At 45.7% G+C, this 12,484-nt stretch overlaps 1 protein-coding gene across 5 annotated transcripts in view; it reads right to left on the bottom strand.

The window, feature by feature from the left end:
• Positions 1-12,484, bottom strand: part of KIAA1671 (KIAA1671 ortholog) — a 101,083-nt gene that overhangs the window by 33,643 nt on the left and 54,956 nt on the right. The gene's annotated exons all lie outside the window — the stretch shown is intronic.

Here is a 12,484-nt window from a genome sequence, read left to right as displayed (position 1 = left end):
TATGTCCAAAGCATCAGATACTCCAAACTTAAGCCATTCAGTTGAATATCCCTTATCTCTGAAATCCAGCAGAGGGCTTTGAAAGCAAAGACCTACAAAGAAACATCACTGGGCCTAGGAAATATTGACAAGGAAGGACTTTTTTCTGCTAGAACTCTTTAGCTGGAAACCACAACAGTTAAACATGGCAGAATCTGACATATTTTGGACATGCTAAAAAGAGTTCTGATACAGTAGCACAGCTCATTTAAAGTTGTTATTGTTACTATTTATTACGCATCCTTCACCTCCAGGTCCCAAGGCATGTTTACAATAATTAAAACACAAATGCAGCAACACCCCAAATCACCAGTCTTACTCAGAGTAGATGCATTGAAACTAATGAACATGGCTAACAGATCCATTAATTTTAGTGAGTCTAGTCTGAGCAGAAGTTACTTGGCTCCAACCCTCAGGCTCCAGCCTGGTCTACACAAGTGTGGTGACAAAACATTCCTGGACTGTCCCATTTCAGATTGCAGGGGATGTATTACAGACAGACACAGACACACACACCACTTTTGCATGTGGAAAACATCTCCAACCTTTTGCTTAATAAGCTGGTTTGCTGTGCAGAGTGAGTTTCTTTGGGAAGAGTGGGAAGTGCTCAGCTATTCAGCCTCCTCCCCTACTAATGGCAGCCTGCAATGGTACAACCAGGAACAGCATTTTACCCCTAACCCCTCTGTAGTGTGACCAGGATTTCAGAGAGTTCCCCATCAATTGTGCAATCACCAATAACGTCCACACGCCTGCTCTCATGGTATGTAGGTGGATGTGAAAGAACAGCAAATGTTATGGACTATTACTAAAAACCACAAAGGGATGAACAGGAGATGAGACCTTAGCGATCTTGGAGACTTACTTGGTCATTAGCAAACTGGGACAGTTGCAAGTTTGAGAGCACACACAAGCCAGAGAGATGCAAAACTCTGACAGCTTGCAACAGGCAAGGAGATCAGAATGTACGTGTCTCTCTAATCTCCGTGCACTAGGAGAACAAATCCTGCTGCTATATTAAAGCAGTGCAGAAGCTGCAAGCAGAGCTCATTTTTCTCAACACATAGCTAAACATCCCACCTACTCTTGTGCCATGTAGCTGAATGCTCTCACTGCTAATAATACCAGCCGCTACAGCTCCAAGGTTGCTATGCAACCAGAAGGCTGCCTGAATGATCTAAGTTACGTATTTCTCTCCCACGGCATCCTGCAAGGGACATCACTTTTGTGGAGCCATGAACATTTAGTATCTACAAACATTTTGCTTGTTGTATGCAGCAGTGGTGGTATTCCTTATGATTTTGTGGCCTATCTTGCAAAAGGTTTAGACTGGATGTCACAAGCATAAAATCAGAAGAGATCTAATAGAGAAATGAAATCAACCCTATTGACAAAGCTCAAAACTAAAAGGGCTAAAAGGAGAGAAAGTAGCAAGGCCAGCAAAGCCCACACTCATTTGCACTTACCGGTAAGTTTCACAGACAGAAAAGTCCTTCTTCACACAGTGTATAAACTATGGAACTCTCTCCCACAGGAAATGGCTTTAAAAGAGGACTGGACAAATTCATGAAAGAGAGGGCTTGCGATGGATACTAGCCAGGATGACTATTTTCCAGTTGCAGGAAACCACAGGAGGGAGAGAACACTTGTGCTTGTGGCCTGCTTATGGGTTTTCCACTGAGGCATCTGGTTGGCCACTGTGAAAGCAGCATGGTGGACTGGATGGGCTGCTGGCCAGATCCAGAGGGCTCCTTTTTTGTTCTTCAAAATGATGCAGGTGGGGCACTCAAAGTGCAGTCCATCTGAGTGAGAAGGAGAAGGGCCAGGTGAAAAGGAAGGGTTAAAATTCATATGGTATGAAGTCAAGGAGGTGGAGTGGAGTGCACCTGATGGACAGGCCTCATGCCAAATGGAGAAGGTTGATATTTCAAGGTATTCAGGAAGCCATCACCAGGTGGCTGGCAGAAGCAGAATGATGCAGAATCCTCATCTGCAATGAATACCAGGTTGGTGACCCTTTTCACAGGTTCAGAGGCACCTGATGGCATCCAAAGGTTCACATGGAAACAAAGGTGTCTGCATACTTGATTCTGCAGTACAAGATTGCCAACCTCAGAGGCCTCCAACTGCAAAAAGCAGGCTTGTAAAGGTCACCTCACCAAGAAGGTGGCAGGCCTGCAAAGAGATGGTGTTTGCTTTAAGATCAGAGGAAGCTTTATGAAATGATGAAGCAGGAACTGGGAGGCCAGGGCAGTTCAATTTGGTAAAAGCAAAAGCAAAAGCAAAAGCGAGTGTGCTCTCTGAATGCATGAAGAAGCTGGAATTAGAACTGGAAAATTTATTATCTAACCTGGCACAAGCCTTCCCTGGGCTGATGTTTAGCAGCAAGTAACCAGGTGGCTTAACATATGGGTCTGAAAGCTTGCAGCTGGAGGAAGACCCTGCTTATCCCTGACCACAGATGGCTTACTTGAATACCAAGATCTTGCACACTTCTTCCTTTTCAGACCTCTCTTGTCTAGCCTACCCTGGCAAGAAACAGCTGGAATCTGAGATAAAGATGGCAGCAGCTGATTTGCATGCAAAACCAGGCTGAACAGGCAGCAGGAAGAAGATCTCTTGTCTAGGAGTTGTATTCAAGTAAGCTTCACCAACTGTAAAACTTAGTCTCATCCATTCATTTCAATGTGTCTACTCTGAGTAAAACTTACTGATATGCTGGTTTTCCCAAGAGAAAATCTCTTTCTGCAGTCTGATGCCGTATGGTCTGCAAGTCTTTACCAGCTCACCTGCCATGTTTGTCAGCTAGTCATGAGATCCAGCGGAATGGGGAAGTCTCCCACAAAGGGGTTCCAGTCCAACCCATAAAAAAAATCACCAACCCATAAAAATGGCTCCACTTTGTGCAAGTTAGGAAGTGACATTGCCAACCCAGAATGAAGTCAAAGCTGATTTGGCACACATCAGCCAGTTGCTGCGCATACTCCCTTGGGCCGGCCCAAAGAGCAGCCCCTAAGGCCTTTCTGGAGAACACAAACACAGATCTCTCTTCCTTGGCAGTCAAACACTAGCCACTCATTGTTTGGCACAGACTGGGTTTACACTACGGCGTAAAACATTAGTTAACATCTCCAAGAATGTTCCTAAACCAAAAAGGGTGGGTGGGGATGATGCATTGTTATGAAGGCTGGTTTAATAGGAGAATGTAGGAGAAAGCATGGCTAAAACATTGCCCAAGGTCACCATGAATGGCAAGTCCATTTTCCTGCCTGGCGCTAATTTCCCAGCCGTAAGGACAGCTTCACTGCACCTTTCCTACCAGCCCCTCAAAAAATTCGTGACACGCCCTCTGCATCCTTCCAACGGCATAAGATGCTTCTTGGGACAGGCAGGAGTCTCACATTCACACCTTAGGTACTGATCAGCTCTCCACTTAACTGCTCTAAACCTCAGTTCTCCCATCTAAAAAGTGAGGATATACTACCAAAATCACCAACCCATAAAAATGGCTCCACTTTGTGCAAGTTAGGAGGTGATATTGCCAACCCAGAATGAAGTCAAAGTTGATTTGGAAATGGCTCTCGTGAGTGCTAACAAGGAGTTGGTTGCCAATGTGGAGGCTCTCCCTTCCAAAAGTGTCCCCTTCAGCAAGACTAGTTCCTCCAGCGTTAAGTCTTGGTTGCATTTAAAAGACTTACAGCAGGCTTCCTCAACCTCCGCCCTCCAGATGTTCTTTGCCTACAACTCCCATGATCCCTAGCTAGCAGGACCAGTGGTCAGGGATGATGGGAATTGTAGTCTCAAAACATCTGGAGGGCCGAGGTTGAGGAAGCCTGACTTTTAGAGGCTCATGGGAAGCTCCTTTAACACTGTGGTGGTTCATGTTAAATTTTCTTCTACAAAGCTAAGTTTTCTCCAATGAGAGAAAATATTTGATTTTTACATTTCCTGCCAGAATATTGTAGCACATACTTTAGAAAGAATCTGAGCAGCTCTCAAGAGATCAGCAGAAAATCTGACAATGATGAAAATAAATTTTTTATCTGCTTTTAAATTTTGTCAACTTATAAACAAAAAACCCAGAAATTGTTCTAGTGAGGAATGCTGAGCTGAGGATGGTAAAACTAACATTCATGTGGTAGGCAACCAGCAAATTGCTATTATTTGACCTACAGAGCACCTTAACTGGTAAACCTTTCCTACCCCTTCCTGTGGTTTATCCTTGAAATCAGCTTGGGCAATAGGGAATTACATCCTGCCTTTCACTAATGCTTATGGAGCTGAAATATAGACAATATCAACCAAACCAGCAACCACATATCAGGAAAACAGCAGCTGGAGAACAATAACAAAACATTACAACCAGGACAGAACCAACAAGGTGTCTAGAGAACATAAGAAGGATGTCCACCAGCTTCCTAACCCTTGTGAGGGAGTGGGGACCAGGTGGGCTTCTCTAGGAGGGGAGTTTCCAAAGGAGTGGCACCATCAGCAAGGAAACCTTACTGCCTCCTCACCTCTTTGGTAAAGAGAGCAATGAGGGGAAACCTACTCGCATACCAGCTGCAAGTGCCATAGCTTGAAACAGCAGCAGCTGCATCATGAAAGCACAAAAGATTAGGCATGTCTACCATTTCAGCTGGCCTACCTACTAACATTTACCATCACTTCTGATAAAGTGCCCAAATGATCCCCAATCCTCCCTGCCTGGTAGCTGAAAAATGACCTGCCAAGTGCCACAGATCCAGCTGGCATCTGAAAGATTTCATAGAAACAGCGGCAGCTACTTTATATGGACTCGGACCCTTGTGTGCATCTAGCTCAATGCTATCTACACAGACTGGCAGCAGCTGTCCTGGGTTTCAGGCTGGGATTTTTCCCAGCCCTACATGGAAATGTCTTGGATTGAACTGGGGATCTGCATGCAAAACAGGTTTCTGCCACTGAGCTACAGCCCTTGCCCCAAAGGGAAGCTCTTTAAACATGTTACCCTTCATCCACAGCACCACACTGCCTCTCAGAATGTTGCTCTGAGTTACCCATAATGTGCAAAGGCAACAATTGTTATTCTATTCAGAATTTTTGGTTTAAAAAGAAGATGTATGGCCAGCATGTCTATGGAATCAAGTTCTTACAGCTGTCTGAGGTTTCCCTTTGCATGTACCAAGGAGTAATTAGTTTTAAATACCACTTGCTTCTGGGTGCATTCTCAGGAGGCTTCCTTTCCCTTTTAGAATAATTAGGACTACCTTCCAATAAAGTGACTTGCAACATATAAACATGCATCCCAAATGCAACAGAAGTGCAGTAAAAACATTCCAGAGGCTCCTCCTCCATGGGCTGATCCTTAGGCCCCCAAAGTGATGCCACCTGCACAGCAGAGGAAGGCACCAGCAGCCCGATGAGAGTGGAGCATGCTGAGTAGCCCCTGGTAATTAGGGGGAGTGTGAGAGGAGCACTGTATGTGGAATGGAATATTTTAGGGAAACACCTGGCTGGCTGGAACCTTGAGCAGCAACACTCCACACTGCAAACTTGTGTTACACTAAAGACTGTAGTTGTTCAGTCGCTCAGTCGTGTCCGACTCTTCGTGACCCCATGGACCAGAGCACGCCAGGCATGCCTAACTTTCACTGCCTCCCATAGTTTGGCCAAACTCATGCTAGTCGCTTCGAGAACACTGTCCAACCATGTCGTCCTCTGTCATCCCCTCCTCCTTGTGCCCTCAATCTTTCCCAACATCAGGGTCTTTTCTAGGGAGTCTTCTCTTCTCATGAGGTGGCCAAAGTACTGGAGCCTCAACTTCAGGATCTGTCCTTCCAGTGAGCACTCAGGGCTGATTTCTTTAAGGATGGTTAAGTTTGATCTTTTTGCAGTCCATGGGACTCTCAAGAGTCTCCTCCAGCACCATAATTCAAAAGCATCAATTCTTCGGCGATCAGTCTTCTTTATAGTCCAGCTCTCACTTCCATACTACTGGGAAAACTTTAACTATACGGACCTTTGTCGGCAAGGTGATGTCTCTGCTTTTTAAGATGCTGTCTAGGTTTGTCATTGCTTTTCTCCCAAGAAGCAGGCGTCTTCTAATTTCGTGACTGCTGTCACCATCCACAATGATCATGGAGCCCAAGAAAGTAAAATCTCTCACTGCCTCCATTTCTTCCCCTTTTATTTGCCAGTAGGTGATGGGACCAGTGGCCATGATCTTAGTTTTTTTGATGTTGAGTTTCAGAACATATTTTGCACTCTCCTCTTTCACCCTCATTAAAAGGTTCTTTAATTCCTCCTCACTTTCTGCCATCAAGGTTGTGTCATCAGCATATCTGAGGTTGTTGATATTTCTTCCGGCAATCTTAATTCCGGCTTGGGATTCATCCAGTCCAGCCTTTCGCATGATGAATTCTGCATATGTTAAATAAGCAGGAAGACAATATACAGCCTTGTCGTACTCCTTTCCCAATTTTGAACCAATCAGTTGTTCCATATCCAGTTCTAACTGTAGCTTCTTATCCCACATAGAGATTTCTCAGGAGACAAATGAGGTGATCAGGCACTCCCATTTCTTTAAGAACTTGCCATAGTTTGTTGTGGTCGACACAGTCAAATGCTTTTGCATAGTCAATGAAGCAGAAGTAGATGTTTTTCTGGAACTCTCTAGCTTTCTCCATAATCCAGCGCATGTTTGCAATTTGGTCTCTGGTTCCTCTGCCCCTTCGAAATCCAGCTCGCACTTCTGGGAGTTCTTGGTTCACATACTGCTTAAGCCTGCCTTGTAGAATTTTAAGCATAACCTTGCTAGCAATTGAAATGAGCGCAATTGTGCAGTAGTTGGAGCATTCTTTGGCACTGCCCTTCTTTGGGATTGGGATGTAGACTGGTCCTCTGGCCACTGCTGAGTTTTCCAAACTTGCTGGCATATTGAGTGTAGCACCTTAACAGCATCATCCTTTAAAATTTTAAACACCGTATTTTTCGCTCCATAGGGCGCACCGGACCATAGGGTGCACCTCATTTTTAGAGGAAACAAGAAAAAAATATTTTTCTGGTTTTCCTCCTCTAAAAGCCCTGTTTTTTGAGGATCAGCTAAATGTTTTGCAGCTTTTTTGCAAAGGGAAAAGCCCTTTTGCAAAGGGAAAAGCCCTAATGGCCTCTCTTACCCGGTCTGATATATGATCTGCTGTAATAAAGTTTGCTGCTTTGCTGAAAAGAAGCAGGAGTTGCTCTGAGTTTTTTCCAGACGCTTTTGCAGGAGGCTGCTTCCAGAAAGCTGCGTAAGAATCTGCTGAAATCGAAAGGGAGCAGAAGTGATGCCACGGAAGGTGCCGGGCACCATGTTCCCGAGATTTATGGCTTGTGGACGCAGGGGTCTTCGCCTAACGGCCCCCTCACAAGATAAGAGTTACAAGCGTCCATCCATAGTTCTTCAGGCACTCTATCCACCAACTCTAAATCCTTAAACCTGTTCTTCACTTCCACTGTGTATTCATAAGGGATTTGATTTAGACTGTATCAGTGGTTTTCCCTACTTTCTTCAGTTTAAGCTGGAATTTTGCTATAAGAAGCTGATGGTCTGAGCCACAGTCAGCTCCAGGTCTTGTTTTTGCTGACTGTATAGAGCTTCTCCATCTTTGGCTGCAGAGAATATAATCAATCTCATTTCAATGCTGCCCATCTGGTGATGTCCATGTGTAGAGTCGTCTCTTGTGTTGTTGGAAAAGAGTGTTTGTGATGACCAGTTTGTTCTCTTGACAGAACTCTATTAGCCTTTGCCCTGCTTCATTTTGAACTCCAAGGCCAAACTTGCCAGTTGTTCCTTTTATCTCTTGACTCCCTACTTTAGCATTCCAATCCCCTATAATGAGAAGAACATCCTTCATTGGTGTCATTTCTATAAGGTGTTGTAAGTCTTCATAGAATTGGTCAATTTCAGTTTCTTCAGCACTGGTAGTTGGTGCATAAACTTGGATTACTGTGATGTTAAGTTAACTAAAGATTACCAAAGATAAAAGGGAACCCTGTGGTTTAACTCAAATCATTTTGCATCCAATTTGTCAGGTTGGTTTAGCACAATTATTCCACTTAACTCTGATGTGTCAGATTGAAACTTGATACACACACTCAGAAACAATTCTACTTAGAATCGTAGAATCATAGAGTTGGAAGAGACCACAAGGGCCATCCAGTCCAACCCCCTGCCAAGCAGGAAACACCATCAAGGCATTCCTGACAGATGGCTGTCAAGCCTCTGCAAGTGACCTTGGAAGGGACAGCACATGGAAGAATCCCAACCAAGTCTATGATGAGGTGTGTAGTGGTGATAGGGGATTCCCTACTGAGGGGTACAGAAGAAGTGACCTGTGGGCCTGACAAGACGTCTCGAGGGGTGTGCTGTCTCCCCAGGGCGGGGGTCAGCAACCTGCGGCTCCGGAGCCGCATGCGGCTCTCTGACAGGTCTCCCGTGGCTCCGGCATGCCCCCTTTCAATGCCCTTTCAATAATAATTAAATGGTTATCGGCAAAAAAAAGGGGGCCAAAAAAACCCCATGAATAATCCGCATCAACGTTGAACAGCTGGGCGGTCTTTCTCAGCCCTCTCGGGGTTCCCGAGGACAGACCCAAGATTGATGTCCACCTTGACCACTCCCAGAGAGAGGAAGCGACTTCTTCACACCAATAAGCGTGTGGGGAGGGCTGAGCTTTTACCACCTCGGCGTGCCGATTGGCAGGACAGATCGCCCGCCTTGGCGCATAGGCTCGGAGCCGGGGCCTTACCGCCGAGGTAGCCACTGAGGATGAAGGCGGGAGGCGGGCACAGGAGAGCGACGCTTCGTCCGGCCAATGAGCCGCTGGGATGCCTGTTCCTGTTTGAGGGGAACGTGCCAATGAGGGTGGCATTAGGGCGGGGAGAAGAAGGAGCTGGGCTTTGCGAGTTACCGAGAGAGAGAGAGAGAAAAGAGTCGGGATAATAAAGGTGGCGGGAGGTGGCGGCGGCGATTGGAGCGGCCCCTGTTCTGAGCAGCCCCTGTCGGGCAGAATCCTTTTCAAAGTGGCCGCGCGGAGGGCGGAGCAGGCGGGCCAGGCGTCGCCGTGACGGGAGGGCGGTGATGGTCGCCGACAGGATGAAGTAGATCTGCTTTGGGGGGGGGGCGGCGGCGAAAACGTCCGGGCTGCTTCTGAAACCTCCGCCAACCGGTGCTTTGCCAGCGCTCGCTGCGGGCGGTGTACATGGTCAACGACGGCCCCAAGGGCGGCTCGGGGGCCCGGAGCCCCGAGGCCGGCGCGCTGCAGTGCCTGGCGCGATTCCCCCCCCAAAAAAAACCTGTTTTTTGCTTTTTGGCTTTTTGCCTTGCTCTCCCACTCCCCTCTCTTTTTCTTCCTCCCCTCCTTTTTTAATCCAAGGGGAGAAATCCCATTTTTAAAACAAACAAACAAACAAACGAAAAACAAACAACCCCCCCCACAGCTGCTGCAGCTACTCTATTTGAATTTTTATTATTACCCTTTTCTCCCTCTATCCCCCCTTTTTCTTTTCTCTTCCCCTTTTGTTTTTGTGTTCAAAAAAGGAAAAAGAAGAAAAAGATTTCCCCCCTTTATTTTTATTTTTTAAACTACTACATATTTTTAATAGATATCCTCCCCATCCCACCCCACCCCCAATTTATATTTTTCCACCCCACTTTTCCATTCCCACCCCCCTTTTTCTTTCTTTATTAGTTCGCTTGCCAACCTATCTTAGAGGGGGAAGCCCTCTCTCCCACCCACCACACCCCCCCCAAAACAACTTTGAGCTGAGCCCCCAAAAACGGGGGTAGATCACTGCTGAAAGTAGATCACAGTTTCTTGGGAGTTGGCCACCCCTGGTATAAGACATGTAACTAGAATAAAAATTTTAAAAAACCAAGCAAATAATTGTAATAACTACTGTAATAAATCACTGCTATAATTATATAGAATTTCCCTAAAATTTTGGTTTCATTCGCCTTTCTGTGCTGAAATGTCACAACCTGAACGACCATGGCTCCCCCCCCCCCGTTTTGATCCTGGGTACACCCCTGAGTCAATGCAAAAAAGTAAGAACTTATTCTTGTTGTTTTTACTAATTATACTTTGCATTGGCTCCTATACGTTATTTATTATTATTGCATTAAGGTAAGAAACAATATCTGCAGCGTTATATTTGTTTTAAATGTCGCAATGGTTTTGCGGCTCCCAGTTGTTGTTTTTTCCTTTGGAAATGGGTCCAAGTGGCTCTTTGTGTCTTAAAGGTTGCAGACCCCTGCCCCAGGGTCAAGATCCAAGATGTAACAGAACGGCAGCAAGGAATCATAAAACCCACTGACAAATACCCCTTCCTTTTGGTCCATGTGGGAACCAATGACACTGCAAGCCATAGCCTCCAGAAGATCAAAAGTGATTATGAGGCTCTGGGCAGGAAGTAATTAAATGCACAAATTGTCATCTCATCTGTCCTCCCAGTTGAACGACGTGGCCCAGAGAGAGAGAGAGAGAGAAATACGGGAAGTGAACACCTGGCTTTGCAAATGGTGCCAGCAGGAACGGTTTGGATTCTTAGATCAGGGTCTGAAGTTTCTTAAAGATGGACTTCTGACAAGTGATGGGCTGCACCTCACTAAGGTTGGGAGGAATGTTTTTTGCCAACAATCTCAAAAACCTTATCAGGAGGGCTGTAAACTGACTTATGTGGGGGAGGGAGACAGTGGTCCTGAAGGTAGGAGTCTATCAAGTGCTGAAGATGATCATCCAAATGTCAAGGACCAAATGAAGCAAACAGCACGCAGACCTAGTGGCAGAAGGAAAAAATCCTTAAATATGAGACTAGGGGGAATGATCAATGGTCTTTAATGTCTGTATACTAATGCACAGAGCATGGGAAATAAACAAGATGAACTTGAGCTCTTGGTACAGCAAACTAAATATGACATAATAGGCATCACTGAAACCTGGTGGGATGAGTCTCATGATTGGAATGTAGTAATAGAAGGATACAATCTATTTCAGAGAAATAGACCAAACAGGAAAGGAGGAGGAGTGGTGTTATATGTCAGGGATGTGTATACCTGTGAAGAGATCCAGGATTTAAAACTTCAAAGCCAAATTGAGAGTATCTGGGTCAAAATTAAGGGAGAGAAAAATAACAGTGATCTCATTGTGGGAATTTACTACAGATCCCCAAGCCAAACTGAGGATATAGATGGTGCCTTCCAATTCAAAAGGAAGTGAGATAGGACTTCCGGTTAGGTGCCGAGTCAATGGCGGACGGGAGTCCGACGGCTCCGTCCTCCGTTAGGCGATAGGGAGCTCCGTGCCTGCGCCACGGGTCCCTTAAAGCCACGGGAAGAGCGTCCCGTGGACCGACAGCTTCGTGGGTCCCAGACGTGCTGTCTTCGCTCCCGATTTACCCTCGTAAGGGGGAGAATCGGGCGAGCGGAGCCCCAGCACGGGACTGAAGAAGCGGCTGCCTGCGGAGGATCAAAGCAGCGATCCCGCCAGACCCGAGCACCCGGCACTTCCTACATAGAAACTTCCAAAGAAACTCTGTAAGTCAAAATTTTGGATTATTTCACAAGTTTAAAGAGCACTGCTTGCAGAGGAAACTCTAAAAGGAAGCCTGTTCCCTTTGAACTGTTTGCGCGAGCTTGGTAGCGCTAAAGGATCAAAGCCGCGGCTAACGGGAAAGTTTTGCGAACTCTGCCAAACTTCTTAAAAGTGATTTAAAAGTTGTTTAAAGTTTGTTTAAAGTTCCAAAAACAGTTGATATGGCAAAAGAAGAAGCCCCTCACCCTCTGGATTAGGATTCCGGGTCAGCAGCGGGCTGGGTTATATTGTTGCCATTTTTTCTTTGTTGGTGTTCCAGTGTTACAGTGACTGTTTACCAGTGGAGATACTTTGACTCTTTTACAGCCAGATACAAGTTACTTTAAAGACTTGGTGGTTACACTGCAAGTGAGAAAACAGCTACTGGCTTGGGCTATTTAAAATAGACTCTTCTTGGCTTTAAGGAATTTACAATTCTGAAAAATCTGAACTCTTTGCCTAAAAGTTGGATTAATGGACTATTGTGGACTCCTGGCTCAGCAGCCTCTTTGTTCTCAGAAGGCTAGCTGCAGGCCACCTGGTGTTTACTTTTGGGACTGTTGGTCTTCTGCTGTGAATGTCTGAGATTGTTACTATAGCAACTGGAGTGACCTTGAGATTACAGTTACAGAGCCCACAAGGAATGGAACTTAGATCTAAAGGAACTGGCTCTGAAAAAAGGAAAGGCTCTGTTTCCTTAACTCTTCAGGAACAAATGGAGAAATTGGCTGCAAGTGTTGCAGAAATTGCAGAAGGCCTAAAAAGTGTCACCGAAGGGTTGAAGCAAACACAAGAATCGGTTAATGCTATTGGTGCATCAGTGAATACAACAGTCAACTCTGCAATAGAAA

The sequence above is a fragment of the Lacerta agilis genome, chromosome 14, assembly GCF_009819535.1.
Source record: "Lacerta agilis isolate rLacAgi1 chromosome 14, rLacAgi1.pri, whole genome shotgun sequence".
NCBI classification, from domain to species: domain Eukaryota; kingdom Metazoa; phylum Chordata; class Lepidosauria; order Squamata; family Lacertidae; genus Lacerta; species Lacerta agilis.
This window is presented reverse-complemented; position numbering and strand designations above follow the sequence as displayed.